Source organism: Rhinatrema bivittatum, chromosome 1, assembly GCF_901001135.1.
Source record: "Rhinatrema bivittatum chromosome 1, aRhiBiv1.1, whole genome shotgun sequence".
Lineage (NCBI taxonomy): Eukaryota > Metazoa > Chordata > Amphibia > Gymnophiona > Rhinatrematidae > Rhinatrema > Rhinatrema bivittatum.
In genome coordinates, this window is record NC_042615.1 from 61,801,779 (window position 1) to 61,816,567 (window position 14,789).

The 14,789-nt window shown below is 49.7% G+C and overlaps 2 protein-coding genes across 4 annotated transcripts in view; one reads left to right on the plus strand and one right to left on the minus strand.

The window, feature by feature from the left end:
* The window catches only part of CYFIP1 (cytoplasmic FMR1 interacting protein 1), a 250,653-nt gene extending 247,939 nt beyond the window's left edge, over window positions 1-2,714 (minus strand). The window contains exon 1 of one of the 3 annotated variants that reach the window (XM_029611029.1): window positions 2,431-2,714. The gene's annotated coding sequence lies outside the window, so the exon portion shown is untranslated. The remainder of the gene's footprint in view (window positions 1-2,430) is intronic. The other 2 variants (XM_029610852.1, XM_029610940.1) reach the window with 2 other exon arrangements.
* A 61-nt stretch (window positions 2,715-2,775) lies between these two features.
* LOC115096471 overlaps window positions 2,776-14,789 on the plus strand; it is a 30,190-nt gene continuing 18,176 nt past the window's right edge. The window contains exon 1 of the mRNA XM_029611159.1: window positions 2,776-2,945. The gene's annotated coding sequence lies outside the window, so the exon portion shown is untranslated. The remainder of the gene's footprint in view (window positions 2,946-14,789) is intronic.

Consider the following 14,789-nt stretch of genomic DNA (forward strand, 5'->3'; position numbering starts at 1 on the left):
AGTAGTGGTAAATGGAACTCCCTTCTGAGTAGAGGAGGGGGATTAGTTGAATGCCTCACTGATTGGTTCCAGGGCCCATTCTATTCAATATGTTTGTGAGCAATGCTGCAGAGGAGTTAGAAGGAAAAGTTTGTCTTTCTGCAGATGACATTAAGATATGTAACAGAGTGGACATCCCTGAAGGAGTAGAGAAAATGACGTGATCTAAGAAAGCTTGAGGAGTGATCAGAGGTTTGGTAGCTAGGTTCCAATGCAAAGGCAGAATCATGCATTTGGAATGCAGAAATCCAAAGGAGCTGTAAGTGGTGGTGGTGGGGAGGGGGGGGGGGTGAGAAACTGATGTGCACGAACCAGGTGAGAAACCTCAGCAGGTAGTGCTCGATGATCTAAAAGTGGTAAAGCAATGCAACAAGGCAGCAATTAGGGACAAAGGGATGCTGGCTGCACAAAAAGATGCTTAACTAGCAGGAATAAAGGAATAATAAAATGATTATGACCCTGTATAGATCACTGGTGAGGCCTGTGTTCAGTCCTGGAGGCCATACCTCAAAAAGGATAGAGAGCAGTTAGATGAGGCCCAGAAAAGGGCAACCAAAATGGTATAGAGCCTACACCAAAAGACATACGAGATGAGACTTGAGAACCTAAATATTATTATTTATTTTTATATACCGACATTCGATCTGAGATAACACATCAGTTTACATTTAGGTACTGTAGGTATTTCCCTATCCCCAGAGGGCTTAAATCTAACAGGCCGATACAGTAAAAGTAACGGGACCACTCTCCTGTGCGCGAGATTCAGTAAAAAAAAAAAAAAAAATTCAAATTAGGGCCCGTGGTAAAACAAGGCGCTAGGGACACTAGCGCATCCCTAGCGCCTCTTTTTTGACAGGAGCGGTGGCTGTCAGCGGGTTTGACAGCCGACACTCAATTTTGCCAGCGTCCGGTTTCTGAACCCGCTGACAGTGTCCGGTTTTCAACCCGCGAGCCGCGGGACGATTTTAATTTTTTTTTTTACATTTTTAATTATTTTTAACTTTTGGGACCTCTCGCTATGATATTTTTACCGCTTTTCTGTGCACTTTCCAGGTGCCGGCTGCACATTTTACTTACTGAATCGTGCGGGAATGCGCTATTAGTTTTGGGGGAGTTGGACGCGTGTTTTCGACACGCTATTACCCCTTACTGAATAAGGGGTAAAGCTAGCGCGTCCAAACGCGGGTTAACAGTGCGCTCCACCAGAGTGCACTGTACTGTATCAGTACTGTAAGTTTGTCCCTGGGGCAATGGAGAGTAAAGTGACTTGCCCAAGGTCACAAGGAGCAACAGCGGGACTCGAACCCTGGTCTCCTGGTTTGTAGCCCACTAGGCTATTCCTCCTCCCACATTCAGAAATATGTATAACCCAGAGAAAAGAGGCAAGAGGGGTATAATACTGAAAGATATTAATGCACAGGAATCAAATCTTTTTCACTGGAAAGAAAGCGGTAGGACTAAGGAGTCTTGATATGAAGCTCCAGGTAAATTCAGGCACAATGGCAGGAAATAAAGTACACACAAATGATCATGGATGTCTGGAATGCCATCCCAGAATAGATAGGGAGAACAAGCTAACACAGAATTCAAAAAGGAAATACATACACAAGATCTCTAGTGGCTGGAGGATGGAAATGAACAGAGATAACCAATGGTAATGGTATAACACTTCTGCCTGGGGGCAACCTGCAAAAGTGGTAGTTAAAATAACTCTAAAACAAAGGCGATCAGCGATTCTAACCTTAAGTCATTTTGCTGAGCAGATTGGATGGCTCTTTTTGGTCTTCACTGGCTGTTATTTACATTTTACTATGAGTTATGCTACCACTTGCCTCTCAGTACAAGGATTGCAAAGGAAAGGAGGTCTTACTTGGGCCACAGAAAGGTCTCAGCAAAAATAAGAAATGTCAACAGACAGAAAGATCATTAGGCCACACTTTTCTTATCCGAAACATACTTCTGCTTTCGCAAATGTAAATATTACCCCCATGTCTGAGGAAACACAATACTATATGAAAAAATGTTTTCCTGCAATAAACTAATACCGTTAGAATAAAGTTAAAACCAGACCACATGCAGCATGAATGAATTAGAGAGGAGCAGAATTAACTGAGATTGAAGTTGAACTCCCTCGGCTGAGAGAGTTCAGAACAGATTTCAGAGAGTTAGGAGAAGAACCCCCAGGTCCTCCGCCCTCTCCCCACCAGAAGGCAAAGCACCGCTCTCTTCCCCAAGGGCTTCTCCTCCGAGCTTTTAAAAAAAAAAAAACCGCACAAAAAAGATCAAACCATCATTGTCCCCCTCACTCCCACGTAGGAGAGGGAGCAGAGTGTTAACTGTCGTCAGGAAGAAATCAAACATTCATGCGTGAAAGTTAAAAGCCTGACTGACCTGCACTGTGGGCTGGGCGCGGTCCTTCCGTATACCAACAAAAAAAAAAAAAAGAAAAGGGAAATCTCAGCCCGGCTCTATTCTGAGCGACGTTGGCCTGTGTTGGCAAGCATGCGGGGTTCTCACCAAACTGGGCTGCTGCTTAATTCCTAGGAGTTCTTTTCTGCAGGGGAGGGTTTGACCGCAATATCCCCAACAATAATCCACGATTCTTCCTCCCTTAGCTTCCACATTCGTATCTGGCCGACATCTTGGAAAGGCGGGGGGGGGGGGGGGGGGGGGGGGATTCCGCGCATGTGCAGCAACCCAAACGTCACAGCCTCCTATCTGGAAGGGGACGGCTGCTTCCGGTTCCGCGGTGGTAGGGACCGTTGCGCGCGCTGCCTGTGTGCGCCTATCGCTGCTGCTCCTAACTCGGCGGCGGCGGCGGCTCGTAGTTTTTTTCTGGCCGCAGAGCGCAAGCGAGGTTTGCGCTTAAAAATAACGTTGGTCTCAGATAAAATACCTTTAGGCTGGTAAGAAATGTTTCTCGCAGATAATACTATTTCAGGACAGTACTTTGCCTTGTTGTGAATATGAGCACTACCGGAGAGGGAACGGGCGGAGCGGAGCTGTTGACAGAGGTTGATCGAGGACGGGGCTGAAGTGCTGTGAGAGCAGCGGCACCGGGAGCCGCTCTGAGCGCGCGGGGTGAAGCGGTGCTCGGTTCTTTCTCCCACGGCGCCGGAATGAACACATTTTTAACTGATGGGCGGGAGGCGCGCGGTTACCATGGGAATGTAAATTCCGAGCATGACATTTTGGCTCGGAGAGGCCAGAGGCACTGAAGCGTAGCTGCAGGTTTTAGTACTGAATGAGCACCCCCTTGCCTCACCTCGGAATAAGTTTACCTTACCCATTGGCACCTGCCCCCCCCCCCCCCCCAATTAAGCAGTCAAACAAAACTTATTTATTTATTTATTTATTTATGGTTTTTATATACCGATCTTCTTACATTATATGTAAATCAAATCGGTTTACAGAGAACAGTTGAATAAGCTTGCTTGTGGGCAATTACATATAACAAAGAACTTTTTTGAGTAACATATTGTATAACTTTTTTGAATAACATTTAAAACATAACATTTAAAACATAAGAGCAAAATATACATTTTTATATACATTTACTGAAGCTCCCGTAATATAGTCACCGACCCTTTCAGAGCTAGGGCACGATCAGGGAAGCTGGTTTTTTGACATCCAAGTTTGGAGAGATGCTCATGCATTTGGAAGGCAAAATAATAGTACTGGAGTTTTAAAAGGAAATAAAACCAAGCTTTTGAAGGACAATTATAGCTTGATTATTGGGAATATGGCAAGGCGGGTTTGTGCATAAGATGACATTTGCTGAAAAGATATTAAATCACTGATTCATACTGAACTACTTGAGAACCTAGGGTGCTTGTGATGCAAAAGCTTGGATCAGCAGTTACAGCTGCGCATGAGCATTACTCATTTTCTACAAGTTGTGGGCATGGAAAAAGAGACAGACTTGGTCTGAAAAATCCCCACAGATTCAAGCATTTGCCATCAGCAGGAGAAACCACAGTAATGTTCAGGTGTATCACAGGTTGCATTTCTATCTATAAGTAAATATCATAAAACCTTTCATAGTACATAATTTTTATAAAACCTTATACTAGTCACAAGACTTTTCATTGCAGTTCAAATGAGGTAAAAATTGAAAATTAAATGAATTTTTGCCTTTTAACAGTAATAATTCAGGTAACATAACCTGGGTTTGGTTGCTTGAAATGCAGTTCCCCTGCAGTTTTCCAGAATATTAGAGAGCAGCCATGTTCAGAGCACAGCTGTGCTAGTCACCAGAATTAGAGAAGTTATTGGAAAGATTTAACAACCAGGGGCGGATTGTGGGAAAATAGTGGTCCTGGGGGACTTTTCTCCACACTGGCCCATGGGTACCCAATTACACATACAATTTGGTGAGTCACCAAATATAGAATAAAGGGACCATAAAATATACACAGAAATGCACAGACAAACTGAACTGGAAATCAAAACAAGTTAAACTGTATCTAATGCAGCAATGGAAAAACAGAAAATACCATCATTCCTCATAAAACATCAAACAATAAAATCAAGAATTATAAAACATCACAATAGGAAAATCATACTAAAAATGTATATTTCAAAAATGCTGATGAATAGAACCTCCAGTAATTTAACTCAGGGAAATTTTAAAAAATTTGTATATAACACCAATAAAATATTTCAAAAAGAGCAGACATCAAATAATATTCAATAATTAAAACTAATAAGGATTTTAAAACGCCCCTGCTGTCCCCTTTTGTGGGAGCTCTTGATTTCCAGTCACCCTGATATTGTCAAGGATTAGGAGGTTATCCTCTCTCTCTCACACATACTCACATTTCCATTCTCTCTCACACATATACTGTCATATACATACGCATTCATGCTCTTATACCCACCATAACCTCTCGCTCTCACAGACACTGACACACTCTCAGGCTCTAAGACATTCTCTCCCCCTCCACACAAACTCTTACTCCCTTGGATTTTCTCATACACACTCATGCTCTCACATTCACTGGCTCCCTCACATACACACAAACACACACACCCAGGCAAGCTCCCAGTCATTCTCTCACACACACACTGACCCCCAGGCAGGCTTCCATTCATTTTCACACCACTCCCTCCCCATCCCCCAGGCATGCACATATTCATGTTCTGCACGCGCTGATGCTTCTCCTCCCTGCCCACGTGGCTCCGGCAATGTTTACTTCCGGGGCCGCACAGGAAGGAGGAGGAGCATCAGCGCGTTTAAACGCAATCTTTTGTCGATCTGCCTGTTGCAGCGCCGCATGAGCCTCCCTGCGCCCGGGGGCATTGGCTCCCCTCGGGATACCACTGCTCGCGGCGGCCCAGGCCTAGTGCTTCCACCGGCCCTGCCCGCAGGTTTCTCTTGGGGCCACAACGCCAGCAGACCCTCTTCTGTTTTTGGCCGGGACGTTTTAAAAAAAAAAAAAATCACGTGATGGGAGCGACCGGCCCACCGGGGGAAGCCCAATCCCCCGATAGGCCAATCCGCCCCTGTTAACAACTACCGCGATATATAATTAAAGACGCACAACATCATGAGCGTGCAACATTTTTTCAAGTTTATATTTAAAGCACATTTTACAGTAGCATAAACCAAGGGTGGTGAACTTTGGTCTTTCCTAGCATGTGGACAGATAGATTTAGGACCAGTGGGTTATGCACCTCTACCAGCAGATGGAAACTGAGCAAACTGATGTCAATCTAGGTTTGTACCTGAGGCAATGGAGGGTAAAGTGGCCCATGTTTACAAGAAGCAACAGTGGGACTTGAACCCTGGTCTCTTGGTTCATAGCCTGCTGCTTCTATTATTCTTACCCTTTGGGGTTTTCCTGTATATATAGTACATTACAGCCTTATTCTAAAATGGATAATATGCATTTTTTCTCTCCTCAGTCTACATCAGGTTTGTAGAAATGTGTGCAAATTAATTTTTAAAAAAATAGAACTATCCCATTTACATAAGTATTCAGACCCTTTGCTATGATACTCAAAGTTGAGTTCAGATGCATCCTGTTTCCACTGATCATCCTTGAGATATTTCTCAGAGTCCACCTGTTGTAAATTAAATTGATTGGACATGATTTGGAAAGGCACACACCTGTCTACATAAGGTCCCACAGTTGACTGTGTATGTCAAAGCAAAATCAAAGTCATGAAGTCCAAGGAATTGTCTGCAGACCTCCGGGATAGGATTGTTTCAAGGCACAGATATGGAGAAGGGTACAGAAAAATTGCTGCAGTATTGAAGGTCCCAAAGAATACAGTGGCCTCCATCATTCTTAAATGGAAGAAGTTCAGAACCACCAGGACTCTTCCTAGAGCTAGCTGCAATCAGTGGAAAAGGGCCTTGGTCAAGGAAGTGACCAAGAACCTGATGGTCACCCTGATAGAGCTCCAGAGTTCTGCTGTGAAGATGTGAGAATGTTCCAGAAGGACAACCATCCACCAATCATGCCTTTATGGTAGGGTGGCCAGATGGAAGCCATTCCTCAAAAGAAGGCAGATGACAGCCTGCTTGAAGTTTGCCAAAAGGTACTTAAAGGACTCTCCTGCATGAGAAACAAGGTTTTGTGGTCCATCAAAACCAAGATTGAACTCTTTGGTCTGAATGCCAAGTATTATGTCTGAAGGAAACCAGGCACCTAGCAAATACCATTCCTACGGTAAAGCATGGTGGTGGCAGCATCATGCTGTGGGGATCTTTTTCAGCTGCAGGAACTGGGAGACTACTCAGGATCAAGGGAAAGATGAATGGAGCAAAGTACAGAGAGATCCTTGATGAAAACCTGCTCCAGAGCGCTAAGGACCTCAGACTCAGGTGAAGATTCACCTTCCAACAGGACAACGACCCTAAGCACAAAGCCAAGACAACACAGGAGTGATTTCAGGACTAGTCTGTGAATGTCCTCAACTGAACATCTCTGGAGAGATCTGAAAATAGCTATGCATCGGACAGTCCCATCCAACCTGACCGAGCTTGAGAGGATCTACAGAGAAGAATGGGAGAAAATCCTCAAATCCAGGTGTGCCAAGTATTGTAGTGCCATACCCAAGAAGACTTGAGGCTGTAATTGCTGCAAAAGATGCCTCAACAAAAGTACTGAGTAAAGGGTCTGAATACTTATGGAAATGTGATATTTCAGATTTTCCCGTTGATAGCAGGGCTGAATTAGCCATGCTGTCATGGGAACTGTCTTTCAGGTCCCGGGAGGTGGAGCTTCCTAAGCAGAGGTTAGAGCTTTGCTCTCTGCACCTGCGCGTGTGTTCCTGCACAGGAAAACAGAATCTCCTCAGTCTGTTTTTTCGCAGAGCTTCGATCTCCTCAGCTTCTTTTTTGTATTTGACGAGAAAATGTGTAAAAAAGCTGTATGACCATCGGGGTTCAAACCCTGCCATTGCGGGAAGTTCATGTCCATCACTGATGGACATGATATGTGTTACTGCTGCCTGGGACCTGACCACGATCAAGGCAAATGTGAGCATTGTGGCTGCATGTCGCCAAGGACCCAAAGACAACGTGCTCAAAAAATTGAAGGCCTCAAAAGCATGGTTGGAGGTTCGTATGTCCATCCATCTGAGGCATATTCTTCACTGGGCCCTTCAAAACAGCAGGCCCCAACAGTTAAAAGAGCGTCCTCAAGGAGGAGAGGAGAGAGGAGACGCAGCTGATTCCTTACCTCAGAGCCATACCGGGGGTAAGAGGAGGAGCCTGGTCCCTATGGACCGTCTGAGAGGACATCGGGAGTTTGACGTCATCCAGGAGGGATGGCTAGGCTTTAAAACTGTCCCTCCCGCAACGCACAGTTGACACCGGTGCGCTGCCAAAGCCGCACGCACCAAAGGGGTGCGCAGCTTTGTTGGACTTTTCAGTATATTGGAAGTTGCTTAGGACTCTTCGTGAACCGGGTATGTTATAAAATCAATTTCTTCTCCCTCTCCTATGAATCCTCCACTGATAGGGAGGAGGTTTAAAGTTGACTGTAGCTGATTAGATCTGGTTAAGTACAACGGGAGGAAAGGCCCTCTTTTTTTTTTGTTTTCAATGCCTCATACTAAGAGAAAGGGCCAATTGAGAGATGAGATTTATAACTCACCAGCAATCGATCCCTGACAGCCACATATCCCCGAGTTCTTTTCTGGAGCTGGAACCTCTATATATCGGAGTGCTCGGTCGCTGGGGAGATGGTCGAAGAGCGTGTACCATCCCCCCTGACTCTTCAAGTTACTCTTAGCCCCGGATTTCCAAGTAAACCCACTCACCCTGGAGACACTGATATACTTTCACCTACAATGGTAGAAGTAGGAGCGGCTTTACAATTGGCCCGGGTCAAAAGCAATAGTGCCACAAAAGAATGAGAACTGAGAAACCAACGATTTACAACAGCTGGGAGAACTGAGTTTGGGTGGTAGGGAGAGCTCCGTAATGACCTCTATATCAGTGTTACAAAAAGCCACTACTTCTGTAATATCTCAACAGAGTTGAGGGGGTAACAGCTGTGGTGGGGGAGATGAGCAGCTGAAAGCCCTCACAGCTTGTACAATTACAACTAAAATTCTCTCACAAGTTACATTAGATGCAAAAAAATCAAACAGTGTCAAATAACCATTTAATTTCTATTTTTAATGCTAAAGCGGAAGAACTAGATAAAATAATTTCCTTTGTGGGAAAAAAATTAATTAAAATTGATGGTTTGAGAAAGAATTGCCTCAAAAAGACTTGACTTCATCCCGATCACTACACCAGGTTCTAATAGAGCCTCAATATAAAAATCCTCTACCTAGTGAATATTAACACTATCAGCACTGAAGAAGTTTGTCACATCGCATTAATACAGACAGCAAAGTTTAAAAAGAAAAGTTAAGAATGGGATATAAGATTGAGCTATACTATTGGATTCCAGAAGTTGTTTGCAAAAATAATTTATTTATGTATTTGTTTTCTGTATACCGGTGTTCGATTTACATATCACATCGGTGTACAGGTAGATTGTAAGGTATGGGAAGGAAGTCCTTTCATTTGACAGGTACAGTAAATGTCCAAGAATGATTAGCAGCAATATTGGTAGCAGAGCCGAAGAAGGCAGGGTGCCGAAACTTGTACAAATCGATTGACTTTCGCAACTAGAAACAACAAAGGAGAAAGTATCATCTAAGAGCTAAGTATAGCATTGCGTGTGGTGTGAGAAAAATGGAGAAGCAATTGTGCACAAATTAAAAGTATAAAAATCTTTAAAAAAAATACTATTGGATGAAAATACCACATTGTATTGCCGTATGTTGCATCATAATAATATATATAAAAAAAAGTTTTATAATGAAACAGGATGGAGGTGGTGAGTTAATGATTAATAGAGATGTGAACGTGTGTTCCCTGTACGTACAGGATCAGTCCAGACGGTGGGGTTATGTCCCCCGTCCAGCAGATGGAGTCAGAGTAAAACTTCGAGGGTGCTGGTATATAAACTGGTGCACCCTCCTAGATCCTCAGTATCTCTCTGACTCCAGCAGATGTGAGGAGGGGATCTCGGTGTTTCCCCAAAGTTTAGAGTTCATTACTCTATATATGTATATATTATCCTTCTTTCTTTTGCTGATGGATCAAGTTGTTTAAAAAAAAAAAATATATATATTTGGTTCCTGTCAGAAGGGAGCCGGGGTGGCTTGGCTCCCCTGATCAGCCTGCCATCAGGACTGCCTCTTACCTCGTTTATTTCCCTCTTCTTTGGATTTCAGGGGTAAGCTTAGGGGTAGTTCTTTTTGGGTTTGTGTTCCTTTTATTCTTACAGCGCAGGTTTGGGCGCATTCTGAGGTGGATGCTGGTGGGGCCAGCCTCTCCCCTCCTTCCCGTTGCGGCGTCTCACCTCCCCCGCGGCCCTGCGACGCTTCATTCCCCAGGGCCGCAGGCGGCACGGAGGTCCCATTCCCCTGCCGTCCCCGGGGTTGAGGGTGTTTGGGCGGGTGTCCGAAGGCACGGCGAGCCCGCTCTTTCCGCGCCGCGATTTTAGGCTTTCCCGGGGGGGGGGGGGGGGGCTTCTCCCGGCGTGCTACACTCGTTCTGACCCTCGCGCGCTGTCCGTCCTGCGGCGGCCCGGGCCAGGGCGCCTCGAGGGACGGTCCCTGCGATCGTTGTCTCCCCGGGGGTGAGACGAGCGGCGCCCCGCCGACAATTTCGCCGCCGCGCCAGGAGCGCCGCGGGCCTCGAGGGCTAGCCCCGCCCCCGTCTTTGGCGGGAGCGGCGGCCATCTTGGACCTGGAATGCAGCGCGGACTCCGACGCGGAGGAGCCCACGGAAGATTTTTTGCCGGCCGCCCCTCCGACCTCAGATTCGGGGCCTCTGCCTTCCACATCCGGACTCCCCAGGGACCCCCTGCCCTCTCCCTCGACGGGCCCGCTCAGTTTTTCAGCAGACTTTGTGGTGCTTATGCACCAGGCGTATTTACAGAGCCTGAGCCCTCAGGGGGGGGCAGCTTTCTCTCCTCCTCCCGCCAAGGTCCCCAGGCCCTCGGGCGTTGCAGCTGCGGTACCGGGGACCGGAGGGGGCGGCAACAGGTTGCCCCCGAGTATACCACTCTCCCTGGGGGGACCATCACCCTCGCCGAACCTCGGGGGCGACCCGGTGTCACAGGTGGATGACGATTTGGCCTTAGCAGCGCACCTGGAATGCGATGATCCGAGGGTCCTTCGCATTTTTCGCAAGGAAGAATTGGCGGAGCTCATTCCCCACGTTCTCAAGGAGTTGGACCTCGACCCTCCGGTGGAACCCCCGGGACCCCCGGCTCCCTCCGTAGCCTCGGCTACCTCCAAGGGTGACCCTGTCTTGGCAGGTCTGCGTCCCATAGCGAAGACATTTCCCATCCATGATTCGTTTCTCCATCTTCTGGTGCGGGAGTGGGATAACCCGGAGGCGTCCCTTCGGGTCGGCAGGGCGATGGACAAGCTCTACCCTCTTCCGGGGGATTTTCTGGATCTCCTCAGGGTCCCCAAGGTTGATTCAGCGGTGTCCGCCGTCACCAAGAGAACTACCATCCCGGTCACGGGGGGCACCGCGCTGCGAGATATTTCGGATAGAAAGCTGGAGGTCGCCCTCAAGAAGATCTTCGAAGTCTCGGCGCTGGGGGTCCGGGCGGCTATCTGCGGTTCACTGACTCAGAGAGCCGGGCTTCGATGGGTTCAACAGCTCCTCACCTCGCAACAGTTACCGCCCGAGGAGGCAGCCCAGGCTGACCGTCTGGAGGCGGTCATTGCTTATGGGGCGGATTCCCTGCACGACCTGCTGAGGGTCCTGGCAAGGACCATGGCATCGGGATATCACTGGCTCAGGAATTGGGCGGCGGACGCCTCCTCCAAGGCGAGTCTGGGAGCTCTGCCCTTCAAGGGCAGGTTTCTCTTTGGTGAAGACCTTGATCAGATCATCAAGACCCTGGGGGAAAATTCGGTCCACAGGTTGCCTGAGGACCGACAGCGGGGTTTTCGTTCGTACTCTGGAACTTCCAGGAACCGCTACCGCCCCCAGAGGCGTTACCGAGGCTCCAGAACACAGACCCCTAGGACACCTTCCACCAGGTCGCAGACGTGGACGCGGCCCTTTCGGGGTCGCAGACCGGCCAGGGACTCCTCGGCTCAGGGAACCTCGGGCAAGCCTTCCCAATGATGTCAGGCCAGTCCACTCCTCGCTGCCCCGGATTGGTGGTCGCATCGCTTTGTTTCGCGAGGAGTGGACCAACATCACCACGGACCAATGGGTCCTGGATATTGTAAGAGAGGGTTACGCGTTGGAATTTGTGCGGACCCCCAGGGATCGGTTCATCTTCTCCCCCTGCGGGTCAAGTATCAAGCGACAGGGGGTGCAGCACACGCTGGACAGGCTGCTGACCCTAGGAGCCATCTCGCCCGTCCCCTCAGGCGAGGTGGGCTCGGGGCATTATTCGATTTACTTCGTGGTTCCCAAAAAGGACGGAGCCTTTCGTCCCATTCTGGACCTCAAGGAAATCAACAAGGTGCTCCGGGTCTCCAAGTTTCGCATGGAAACACTCCGCTCTGTCATTGCGGCGGTTCATCAAGGGGAGTTCTTAGCTTCCCTAGATCTCACGGAAGCTTATCTACATATCCCTATTCATCCGGCCCATCACAGACTCCTTCGTTTCAAAATCTTGGGTCAACATTTTCAGTTTCAGGCGCTGCCCTTCGGCCTGGCGACCGCGCCCAGAACCTTCACAAAGATTATGGTGGTGGTAGCGGCCGCGCTCCGGAAGGAAGGCGTTCTGGTTCACCCTTACTTGGACGATTGGCTCATTCGTGCGAAGTCTCTGTCGCAGGGACGGGCGGCGGTCCACAGGGTGGTGTCTTTCCTTCAGTCCCTTGGCTGGGTAGTGAACTTCAGCAAGAGCAGCCTGCAGCCAGCCCAACAGTTGGATTTTCTGGGAGCACGGTTTGACACGGCTCTGGGCAAGGTCTTCCTGCGTCCGGACAAGGCTCAAGCACTGCGGGATCTAATCGTCCGGTTTGCGTCTCTTCAGTCACACACGGCGTGGGACTATCTCCAAGTTCTGGGTTCCATGGCGTTTGCGATCAGCTTGGTGCCCTGGGCCTTTGCACACCTACGGCCCCTGCAAATGTCCTTGCTCTCGAGATGGAAACCAGTCTCCCAGGACTACCAGGCGATTCTCCCACTTCCACCGGCCGCCCGGTCCAGTCTGAGGTGGTGGCTGGACCCCAGGAACCTAGCTCAAGGCTGTTCCCTGGAAACGCCGGACTGGGTGGTGGTCACTACCGATGCAAGTCTGTCCGGTTGGGGAGCAGTGTGTCTCCGGAGCTCGGCTCAAGGCAGGTGGACGGGGGAGCAGTCTACCTGGTCAATCAACCGCCTGGAGACAAGAGCGGTTCGTCTAGCCCTAGTGCAGTTCCTGCCTTTGATCAGGGGGCGAGCGGTTCGAGTCCTCTCAGACAATGCGACGACGGTGGCATACATCAACCGACAGGGGGGCACCAGGAGCCGACTTGTCGCGTGGGAGGCCGCGCGCCTGATGGCGTGGGCGGAGCGTTTTCTGGACCAGCTGGCGGCATCCCACATTGCCGGGGTGGACAACATTCAAGCAGACTTTCTGAGTCGACAAGCGTTGGATCCGGGGGAGTGGTCTCTCTCCGACGAGGCGATGTCGCTGATCTTCCGCCGGTGGGGGACGCCGGCGATGGATCTCATGGCGTCCGCCGCCAACACAAAAGCTCCTCGCTTCTTCAGCCGCAGAAGGGAGCGCGGCGCGGAAGGCGTCAATGCTCTGGCTCTCCCCTGGCCCACTCAGATTCTACTTTATGTCTTTCCCCCCTGGCCACTGGTGGGAAAGGTGATTCGAAGGGTGGAGCGGCACCACGGTCAGGTCATCATAGTGGCTCCGGAATGGCCGCGGCGTCCATGGTTTGCGGATCTGCTCGGCGTGTCGGTGGACGGTCCACTCCGACTCGCGCACCTTCCACGTCTTCTGCACCAGGGCCCAGTATTTTTGGAACAGGCGGAACCCTTCTGTCTTGCGGCGTGGCTTTTGAGAGGAGGGCGCTCCTGAACAAGGGCTACGCTATTCCCGTGGTGGACATACTCCTCAAGGCGCGGAAGGCTTCAACGTCGGTCGCCTACGTGAGGGTCTGGAACGTCTTTGAAGTTTGGTGCTCGGCGCGGGGAGCCCTCGCGACCGCGGCTTCCCGCCATCACATCCTGGCGTTTTTGCAGGATGGTCTGGATAAGGGCCTTTCCTACAATTCGCTCCGAGTGCAGATGTCGGCCCTCGCGTCCTTGGCTCGTGCCTCCGGCAGGCCGGATCCGTCATCTCATCCGGATATATCCCGGTTCCTCAGGGGAGTTAAGCACTTGCGGCCGCCGGTGCGTCCTCTTTGTTCCTCCTGGAATCTCAACTTGGTACTGAGAGCCCTGGGGGGGCTCCCCTTCGAGCCTTTGCGTCACGCTTCCATCAAGGACGTCACCTTAAAGACGATTTTCCTGGTTGCAATAGCCTCGGCACGGCGTATCTCGGAACTACAGGCGCTGTCGTGCAGGGAGCCCTTCCTGCGGTTCACGGACTCCGGGGTTTCCCTGCGGACGGTTCCTTCGTTCTTGCCTAAGGTGGTCTCCTCGTTTCACATGAACCAGGTGGTGGAACTGCCAGCCTTCCCAGGGGACGCCCCTGCGGCGCTTCGGTGCCTGGACGTCAAACGAGCGCTTCTTCGCTATTTGGAGGTGACGAATGACTTTCGACTCTCTGACCATCTCTTTGTCCTCTGGTCTGGAGCTAGAAAGGGCCGGCAGGCGTCCAAGACTACCATCGCACGCTGGCTCAAGGAGGCGGTGGCTGCGGCTTACATTGGTTCCGGGCAGGATCCTCCGGTGGGGATCAAGGCGCATTCGTTGCGAGCCCAGGCCACTTCCCATGCAGAGTCTCAGCTGGTTTCCATACAAGAAATCTGCCGGGCGGCAACTTGGAAGTCTCTCCACACTTTTGCCAGACACTACCGTCTCCATGTACCGGGGACGGAGTCTGGTTCATTTGGGGACAGGGTACTTCGAGCAGGGTTCTCAGGGACCCACCCGGTGTAGGGAAGCTTTGGTACATCCCACCGTCTGGACTGATCCTGTACGTACAGGGAAAAGAAAATTACTTCTTACCTGCTAATTTTCGTTCCTGTAGTACTAGGATCAGTCCAGACGCCCACCCGGTATGCACCTGCTCGACTATTCTCTACTGTCCTTC